Source organism: Coregonus lavaretus (genome assembly GCF_964263955.1).
Source record: "Coregonus lavaretus genome assembly, contig: HAP1_SCAFFOLD_4161, whole genome shotgun sequence".
NCBI lineage: Eukaryota > Metazoa > Chordata > Actinopteri > Salmoniformes > Salmonidae > Coregonus > Coregonus lavaretus.
In genome coordinates this window covers 37909-48677 of record NW_028165650.1, presented here as the reverse complement: position 1 = coordinate 48677, position 10769 = coordinate 37909, and the positions used below count along the sequence as shown (strand labels likewise).

At 45.5% G+C, this 10769-nt stretch overlaps 1 pseudogene across 1 annotated transcript; it reads right to left on the bottom strand.

Moving 5' to 3' along the window:
- Positions 1–659: 659 nt before the first annotated feature.
- Positions 660–4990, bottom strand: LOC311115644 (2-hydroxyacyl-CoA lyase 1-like; annotated as a pseudogene). Its single transcript has 8 exons — positions 4910–4990; positions 4678–4750; positions 4412–4489; positions 4137–4235; positions 3729–3837; positions 2987–3122; positions 2534–2639; positions 660–743 (listed from the first exon to the last, which is right to left on the bottom strand). The product of its transcript is annotated as a 2-hydroxyacyl-CoA lyase 1-like (transcript).
- Between the last annotated feature and the right edge of the window lie 5779 nt (positions 4991–10769).

The window sequence follows — 10769 nt, the reverse complement described above, 5'->3', positions numbered from 1 at the left end:
ACAGTGGTGTAAAACAAACTGTCATTCTGAGTAATTCTCATTGTGTTCTGAAAAATGACTGTGTTGTTCTTGGGTACTGACTCACAAAAGTAAGAATAAACAGATTGGATATCATCATCAGTGGAGGAAAAATAAGAATGCCCCACATTGCCCTCCTCAGAACGGAGGCTTTCTAGTTTTCCTGAGACCTGCCAGTCTGTCCACATCCAGGGTTCTGTCGCTGCCCAGCCTCACTACAGTCAAAGCTCATGTGGCCCGGAGAAAAGCACTTGACGCACAGCTGGTGCATCTGACAGTGAGCTTTGGTCCAGTGATTAGTGCTTCCACAGTCAGCGCACTCATGCTGACGTTTGTGGAACTGTTTACGGGGCCCTCTACATTTAACATGTTTAAGTCATTTAGCAGACGCTCTTATCCAGAGCGACTTACAGTTAGTGCATACATAACTTTTTTTTTTCATACCCCCCGTGGGAATCGAACCCACAACCCTGGCGTTGCAAACACCATGCTCTACGAACTGAGCCGGCCATTCCCTCCACTACCCTAGGCGACGCTGGTCCAATTGTGCGCCGCCCCATGGGTCTCCCGGTCGCGGCCGGCTACGACAGAGCCTGGATTCAAACCAGGATCTCCAGTCCCCCAGGACTGTGTTGTGTTACCTGCTTGACAATAGTATTGATGTCCCCCAGGAGAGCAGCAGCAGGTTGCACGTTGTTCCCCATCTCCTCAGCACACAGATCAACCTTGACATTGACCTTGACATAAATAACGTATGTGGAACGTTACTACAACATACCAGCAACGACACGACAGGAAGAGCGCCGTGCGTGACACATGTAACAGCAGCTGGAGGAGTGGCCAAACCTCAAGCTAAACACAACAGAAATAACCAGGCACCACCACATAATGCTAAGGCTGACACACACACGTTCCCTTTTATAAACCGGGTGACTCGAGCCCTGAATGCTGATTGGCTGAAAGCTGTGGTATATCTGACCGTATAACATGGGTCACGTTGAGGGAGGAGGTCAGAGACCTGGCCGTGTTGTGCCAGGATAACAACCTCTCCCTCAACGTGACCAAGACAAAGGAGATGATTGTGGACTACAGGAAAAAAAAGAGGACTGAGCACGCCCCCATTCTCATCGACGGGGCTGTAGTGGAACAGGTTGAGAGCTTCAAGTTCCTTGGTGTCCACATCACCAACGAACTATCATGGTCCAAACACACCAAGACAGTCGTGAAGAGGGCACGACAAAGCCTATTCCCCCTCAGGAGATTGAAAAGATTTGGCATGGGTCCTCAGATCCTCAAAAAATTATACAGCTGCACCATCGAGAGCATCCTGACTGGTTGCATCACCGCCTGGTATGGCAACTGCTTGGCCTCCGACCGCAAGGCACTACAGAGGGTAGTGTGTACGGCCCAGTACATCACTGGGGCCAAGTTTCCTGCCATCCAGGACCTCTATACCAGGCGGTGTCAGAGGAAGGCCCTCAAAATTGTCAAAGACTCCAGCCACCCTAGTCATAGACTGTTCTCTCTGCTACCGCACGGCAAGCGGTACCGGAGTGCCAAGTCTAGGTCCAAAAGACTTCTCAACAGCTTCTACCCCCAAGCCTTAAGACTCCTGAACAGCTAATCATGGCTACCCGGACTATTTGCACTGCCCCCCCACCCCATCCTTTTACGCTGCTGCTACTCTGTTAATTATTTATGCATAGTCACTTTAACTCTACCCACATGTACATATTACTTCAACTACCTCAACTAGCCGGTGCCCCCGCACATTGACTCTGCACCGGTACCCCCCTGTATATATAGCCTCCCTACTGTTATTTTATTTTACTTCTGCTCTTTTTTTCTCAACACTTTTTTTGTTGTTGTTTTATTTTTACTTTTTTGTTTAAAATAAATGCACTGTTGGTTAAGGGCTGTAAGTAAGCATTTCACTGTAATGTCTGCACCTGTTGTATTACGGCGCATGTGGCCAATAAAATTTGATTTGATTTGATTTGAAATTTATTTTGACTGTTCGAATTACGTTGGTAACCAGTTTATAATAGCAATAAGGCACCTCTGGGGTTTGTGGTATAGGGCCAATATACCACGGCTAAGGGCTGTATCGTCGAGGCACTCTGCGTTGCATCGTGCTTAAGAACAGCCCCTAGACGTGGTATATTGGCCATATACCACACCCCCTCGGGCCTTATTGCTTAAATATAGATGTACTGTACAGCACTAAGACAGCCATGACATTATTTGGAGAGACCACAAAGACTTATAGAGAAGCTATATAATTGATAGACTAAATCCAATAGACTGAGTCAAATACCTTTATACCTGGTTACAATGAAATGTAGTTCACTATGAAATGACCTGTGACTAGGGTTGCAAAATTACAGTTACTTTCCCCAAATTCCCAGAAATCCCTGTTGGAAGATTCCAGAAATCAGAACGGAATAAGCAGAAAATCTGGAATCCGAAAAAAAGAAGGAAAAAAAAGAAACCCTACTGGTGACCTTTGACCTAGCTGGATGACCTTTACTTGGGTGTCAAACCTGGGGGGAAGGCCAAAGTGCAGGATCCAGTTGAGTCTGGCACCAAGTAGGACCACAACATCAGACTGGAGCAGAGCTCTGCAGTCCCCACCAAGACCATAGAACCAGGAGGATAGGAAGAGGAGGAGGAGGAGGAAGAGAGGAGGAGGAGGATAGGAAGAGAGGAGGAGGAGGATAGGAAGAGAGGAGGAGGAGAGCAGGGACAAAACAAAATGTAATGAAAAGAGGCTAGTTATAGGAGTAGTGTAGTTGTTTGATTGACACCAGTTTACATTGACATGACCTGGCCAGGAGAGACTAGTTATAGATAGGGATTTCAGGAGTTTCGTGGTCCGTTCAAATGGTCAGGGAAATTCTTGGTCCTACTTATACAGTCAATGGTCTGTACATGAATATGATGCCAGCTGAGAGAAGGAGAGGCTGACCTGGAGCGGGCAGCAGCAACACAGTTGGGGTGATCGTCAGGCAGCACCCCTTTACCCATGGGGGTGGGCAGGAAGGGCAGGTCACACCCCTCCACCAGCTCCTTCAGAGCCCCCTCTGCTCTTCAATGGGCTGCACCTGCAGAGGGACACAGACAGAGGGCACTGCCACACGGATTTCAACAGACTGGTCTTCACAACTGGGATGCATTCAGCTGAGCAAAACGTTGTGCAACGTTCAGATAGAAATATAGCATGTAGAACGAACGTGCCTCTCAGACAGGTAGAATGAGAAATCATGTCAACAACATTTGTCGACTGAACGTGGCCCAGTTTTCAACTGAACCGTGGTACAGTGCTATATGTGTTACAGTGCGTCTCAGCTGGCTATTGATCTCTCTTGGACAGACGCACGTAACATAACTGGAAGTAGCGTCTGTCAACAGAATGGGATGTGACAACTTTGTTCCGGTACGCTGATTTTTCACCACTAATCATTTGGACAAATCCCGATTTCGCAGGTGCTCGCATCTTTTCAATTTCAGAACGGGAGGGGACATTTGGCCCATAAACTTGCCGGAAACTTGCAGAGAGTTTCCGTTTAGGGGGGTGGAGAGTTCGCAAGTGGCGTTAGTATCTTTCTCTTAACATCTCCCCAGACCTTATCCAAGTATCTGACGCAATTATGCAAGATTTTAGTTCTGTTTCCCCCAGATTATCTGGCTATTAAAAAAGCAATGCCTACCTTTGCCAATGATGAGTAAAGTCCGTTTGGCTCCTTTCAGGACCGCCAGTGCTTCTGTGATCACCATATGGTCAGCCATACTCACAGGAGGAGGTGGACTACAGGGCACCTCTCTGACAAAGGAAATAATAAATAATAGGTCAAACATTAAACATGTTACCTAGCAACTTTATTGCATATGTAAATAAACCATGAAGGTCTATCGAGGCTTATTGCTATTCTCTGATGAGAATATTTTGATATAGTGCTATATTTTCTAAGTAATTTAATTTCTGGTTCACTTCAGACGTTAAAAGGTATAACAAGATAAAATAAAAATGACTACGGTGATGTGAATTCAGAGGTATACATATTCAACAGTAACACATTAGTATACATTTTAAATGGATGAAAGACAGTGATGGCCACTAACCTGGCTCTGCTCCTGTCCAATTTAGCATTGACCATGTCCCCAGATATGTCTACGTATACAGCACCTGGACGTCCATACATGCTAGTGCGTGCTGCCTTAGACATACCAAACACCCTTAAATTCAGATCAATTAAGGCTGTGCTGTGCTCTTATGAAGCAGTTAAGGTACCTTGCTAAGCTGGAAAATTAGAGGTCAGAAAAAAGACAATTGCAGGTGATACCAAATGATATGAAGAGGACTACACAGAGGGAGTCAGAGTAGACTGTATACCTTCTCTACCACTGAGGAGATCATATCCAGACTGCTAGACCTAGCAGAGAACTTACTGTACAATCTGCATGCCTCCACCTGACAGAGAAAGAGGACCACAAATAACAAATTATTTCCTCTTTCAGCAATTAAACTGCTAGGGCCAGTTTCCCAGACAGAGATTCTCTATTGAGTTTGCTTTTTAGGCCATGACTAGGCTTAATCTGTGTCCTGGGAAACAACCCCCTAATGTTCAAAAGTCATAAATATCATGGTTCAATCGGTACCTGTGGAAACTCTTGAAACGCCCCAGTGGTCTCTTGGTTTTGATCGGAGGAGCCTCCAATAACAATCACAGGCCTACAGAGAGAGAGGTATCACACAATGACATCAACTGACAATCTGAGATAGTTTGGAGTCCTCAGATCATTTTTTGCAGTGTGCGGATAGCATCCCTTCTTTTGAAAGGACCACTGAACATGAGTAGTAGGGTCTTCTGTTTGTGGAGTTCTAGCATACCAGCAGTTCATGTTAGCGTTGGCCATTCCACCAAGTGCATGGATGAGTCCCGGTCCAGACACAACCAGACACGCACCTGGACTGGAGAGGAACAGACAGACAGAGGGACAGACAGGAAGACAGGCAGACAGACACACAAAGGGTCAGACAGACAGGCAGACATAATTAGCAATGCAAAAAAGCTATGAAACTGACCCTCACACACTACACGCTCCTGTAGTCTATGTACGGGTAGTTAATATCACATGATTTGGGGAGAGCTGGTTTAGTAATAAAAAGGTGGCTTATGGCTTGTTCATTGCGCATTCCCACATACTTGATTCCTGAGGCTTGAGCTGCCTTAGCTACTTCAATGACTGGAACACCAACTATTCCAAACATATATTCTACATTCTGTAGAGAGTTACATGTAGATACAGTATATTTACCTTTTTTTAAACATTTTTAGTCATTTAGCAGACGCTCTTATCCAGAGCGATTTACAGTTAGTGAGTGCATACATTTTCATACTGAATTGTATATGAATTGTTACAATGTAGTTTAGATTTTCTTTGCATTGACACACACATTGGCATGCATCAACAAGGGTGTTAACATATACTATTCCACATAAACATCTAAATGTTTTTCTACAACAATATTAATAGTTAGCTATACCAGTGCAATGACCTATGGCACACTTTCACAACTCATAGTGTTACATTCTCACTGCCAAGGACATGATCAGCGACTAATATATTATTAGCAACACGGTTACACAGTATAACACTGTTTTATATATATTGCACACACTTCACCTGAGCTTTTAGTGCCTCTGCAATGAGCTGAGCCCCAGTCACATCTTCCATTATTATTGTCGAGAAATCTGTTCAAAGTGCAAACGCGGTTAGCAATGATTTCTTGGACTTGTTGTTCAGTAGCTTATAAATCGTGTTTAGATCTCTTGCAAATCATTAGTTTTGTCTGCTTTCCAGCATGCATTACATGAGTAGCTTTTTCTTCTTCAGTGGGGTTTATAGGCAGTTGGCATCCAACGTTATGGTGCATTACTGCCCCCTATTGTACAGAGGTGTGGACATGAGCCGTGCAATAGCAGTCATGAATATTTAATAAACTAGTAGCATTTTTCTTTTTTTATTGCAAGAAATACATAATAAGCCCTCATTATGTGTTTATAACTGCACTTTACTTAACACTTAACTCAGTTAAGTCATTATGAGTGTATGACAGTATGAAAAAAAAAATGTATGCACTCACTAACTGTAAGTCGCTCTGGATAAGAGCTTCTGCTAAATGACTAAAATGTAAAATGTAAATGACTTGAGTGTATGCATTATAGATATAGGCTTCATAGAAAGTGTTACAAATGTTCTCCTGTCATCTTATAGGAGATCCATTCATGGATTTAGTTATGGCTTGAGAATGTGACTGGTCTACGGAGTTCTCCTTTATGTCTGTCTTTATATGTGACAACAACTTTTCTGTATTATGTGTATTTCCACAATCAATAATCATAAACGGTACTTCACTATGAATACTTTTGACTATGTGGTTTGAAGTACTTTACCGTTATCTTGCACATACATGAAGACTACTATAGACAGAAATCAATGCAGTAATGTTTTATTAAATAAAGGCTCTGATTAAAATATCATATTAATAAAATCAGGCATTTGGCTAATTCTTCTTCCCAGAAGCTCCTGTGAATGGTTTGGAGATGGCTCTGGAGAGAGCGTGTAACACCCTGACTATGAGTGGGCGTTTACGGGACTGGGACTCCTGGGGAGCAGGGGCCGGTGTGGTTGTCAGGTCCTCCTTGGGTGGGGAAGTGGATGGAACCTCTGGAACCTCACACTCAGCATCTGTCATGAGAACATTTCATAATCAGAAAATGAATGTGTGTGTTTGTGTCTGTCCGTCTGTCCGTCTGCCTGTCCGTCTGTCTGCCTGTCTGCCTGTCTGTCCGTCTGCCTGTCTGTCCGTCTGTATGCCTGTCTGCCTGTCTGTCTGTCTGTCTGTCCGTCAGTCTGTCTGTCTGTCTGCCTGCCTGCCTGTCCGTCTGCCTGTCCGTCTGTCTGTCTGCCTGTTTGCCTGTCTTTTTGTCTGCCTGTATGTCTGTCTGCCCGTCCGTCTGCCTGTCAGTCTGCCTGTCTGTCTGCATGTCTGTCCGTCGGTCTGCCTGTATCTGTTGTCACTGTTTTAACAAGCTTGTCATAGGGTGATACATCAATATGACATTATCGATGCTTATCACTTACCCTGTGAAATATGAGTCTCTCTGAGATGTTTGGTAGGCAGCGCATCCTGTTCAGGGTGTCTCTTCGGTTCCCCTTTTGTCTTGAACAGCTGTTGACAAAACACATCAGGACAACTGAGCCTGTGTAAAATACAGAGTGTGCATCCTAAAAGGCACCCTATTCGCTACGTAAGGCACTACTTTTGACAAGGGCCCAGAGAGCTCTGGTAAAAAGTTGTGCACTATATAGGGAATAGGGTGCCATTTGGGACTCTCCCATGTGTATTAGGATTGCATTACAGCGTCCTCACTCAACCTCCTAAAGACAATGACAACAGTTTTGTTCTAATGCTGAGAGACAATAGGGGTGTAGTGAATCTGTAGGGTAAATTTCAGCCCTGCCTTACAGAGGTAATCTCAAAACACAGAGCACCCTACCTTAATCATGATCTTTGGAAACTTATGCATTTTCGGTAGGAAACGCCACTTCCTGTTCTTCTTAGTCTCTTCCCCTCTGGCAGAGGGAAGACGGGCCATGCCGTCAGCCTTTACATCAGCCGGGCTAAGGCTCCTGGCAGGGAATTCCTCAGTAGCATTAAGGTCAGCTACAACACCATGAGTGATGTCACTTGTGGCATTGCTGGTGTCTGAGTGAGAAGAGCACGCTAGTGTGACCGACCTGTGTACAATAACTGGGAGAAGAGGACGCAGCCATTGAAGTCAGTCACTGCATCCCAAATGGCATTCTCTTCACTTTATAGTGCACTACTTTTGACCAGGGCCCATAGGGTCTGGTCAAAAGTAGTGCACTAAATATGGAAGAAGGTGCCATTTTGGACACAACCAGTGAATTTCACATCATAAAACGCAATGTATTGAGCATCATGTTACAATTAAGTCCTATGCAGATGAAAATAGGTACTTTCACTTACCATCCTCCATTGTAGACTTGGACACATAAGTCAGGCTGTCCATCACCACGTCTGTCATCAACTTGATGACCTGATCCAAAACCATTTCAGCCGATGGTGGCATAGGCCTTCCCATACACTGCCCCAGGAGTCTCCTAACAGAAGTCTGGGCAAAGTTGTAAATGAGCTCTGAGGCATCGTCCTTTGACAGCTTCCTCAGGGCTGGTTTAGGCAGCGCTGGTTGAGAGAGGCTTCTGTGGCCAACCATGGATTGAAGCTGGCGGTTTATGGTTATCTCCTGAATGAGACCATGGACCTTTGCGATCAGGTTGCCAGATGCACCTTGAAGGGCTTCAACTGACAGGAGCCTATCCAGATGTTCTTCTGCTGAAGTCATCTCTGGGTCGTCCGTCTTCAATGTGTCCATTATAGTTTTCACTATGATATTGGTGTCAGATATGTTTATTTCTTGTTGGCTCACAAGCGTTGACCGTGAACCTGTCTCGTCCATTGCGATAGAGGTATGGGATTCTGTCCTTGTGATTTCATCGGCAGCGCTCATGTCAGGCAACTGGTCAAGGCTCTCCAGTACAGAGTCTAACATGTTAGTGGCTATCAGACACTCCTCACTTGCAATCTGCCCAACAGATGAACTCTCAGAGTTGGCCACTCTACACTTGATCACATTTAGGATCAAGCTGAGCGTCTTCTTTGCAGTTTTGCTAAAGCCTTCTTGGCTGACTGCCACTGTTACGTCTTTTAGAGCCACAAGAGGTTTGCAACTTTCACTCAATCCACTGCCGTGGAGAGGAGAGGCTCTCTTCAAACTGTTGTTGCTCACAACTGACATACTCCTGGTGGGCAGAGTGACATCCTCACTGCATGTGTCAATTATATGGTGGTCTGTTGAAGAGCCACTCGAAGACACAAGGGCTTTAGACCTTTTAGCCAAACAGACTTTTGACAAAGGCTTCTCACTTCTCACAGACGGAGGGCGGCTCCTGTCCTCAACAAGAGCAGTGTCAGCGGACTTAGAATGTCTGAGTGTCTCCACAGGGGCGGAGTCCAGCACATATTTGGCTGTGGTGACTGACACTGGTGGAAAAGAGAAAAAGATGTTCAGTCTATCCTTTACTCTGTGGTACATGGTTTGAGCAGCATCCAATAAGTTGTCAAAGACAACTCTGGGTTTGAGCTGGAACTCCAGCTTTTTCTCTCCTAGTGGGAAGGAGTCTGCGTCGTCCACAGTGTACTGGGATACACTTTCAAGGTCTTGCATGATAATATTTACTATATCTTCGGCTGTAGAAACCGCATGGTGTGAGAAGGTGGTGCTAGGCATGCTCTGTAGCAAAGAATGGCTGGCTTTGCTAGCAGCTCTGAGAATGGTCTCACTCACAATGTGTTTGGCCTTAGCTCGGAACTCAGCACTGTGAAAGCTCTGGATGGAAATGTTAGAGGTTCTGCTGGCTGCACTAAGAGATCGCGTGAGTGTGGCAATCTCGGCTGATGTCACATCACTCGAAATGGTGAGGTCCTCCAATTTCGAAATTATCGAGTCCAACTTCTGGTTGAAGTCGAAGGATGAATTTGACGTGCTCTCCCCAACGGAAGCGGAGCAGTCTTCCTTTGAAGTGTCCACCCTCAGCACCGAGATCACCTGTTTGATTACCCCTTTAGTGCAGGTGTCGAGGGTGAGCTGGTAGGCTAAGGCTGGGGACTTAGAAGGGTCTTACTGTCTGTCTTCTGTACAGGAGACACTGCCAAAGTGGCCTCAGTTACAGGAGATTCCTGCACAGTGGCCTCAGTTACAAGTAGTCCAGTTGCAGAAAGCTCGATTTGCACAGGAGTATTTTTTCCCTCAGTGAGATGGTGGGAGGTGAACAGCTTCCTTAGTTTGTCCAGGGTTTTGGTATAAATCTTCTGGGAACCTGAACTCACTTCCACCCAGAACATTTTGCGACCTGATTTCGTACGCATGGAGGCCTTATTGACCTCAGATACCTCATGCAGGTCGGAAATAATTCCACCAAAGAGATCAGAGGATGCCTCCTCAATATTCTCTGAGGAAACATGGACAGATAGGATTTCCGACAGTTTCCCACAAGTGTCGGTTTTATCCAGCGCAGCAGTATATGTCACAGCTGCATCCTGAATGACCTGAGTGATGCATTGCTCAGCTTTGACAATATACTCCTCCACTGGTTGACCATGGAGGATGTCAACTTTATCAGCAGGGAGCTCCTTCTGAATACTCACATTCTCCTCTGATGGGCATGGGTTGTTGAAGATAATGCTCTCAGTGACCATCTTAGAGGAGGCGAGAGATGAGTCGAGAAGCAGAGATCTGTATATTGTCGAGGTGGACATCTCTGGGTGCTTTATCACAGCAGCCTCCTCCAAAATGGCCGACGGGCCCTGGAGGATGTCAGAGATATCCATGTCCTCAATGGTCTCTACCAGAGACGATAGTAGGTCTCTGGCTGCCAGGTTGGTAGGTCTCTGGTTCTCAAGCTCTGTTTTGATTGCTTGACAGGCAGTTGCCAGAGCAACAACAGAGCGAGAACACAACTGCTTCAAGGTGGAGTCAGAAAAAGATGATGACAGATCTGTCATGGACATGGTGGAGAGTTGACTCTCAGAGACAAATGGGCTGAGTTTGACAGACACCTGTCTGACCAAGTCCCCAGCAAGAGCTCTCATATCTATTACT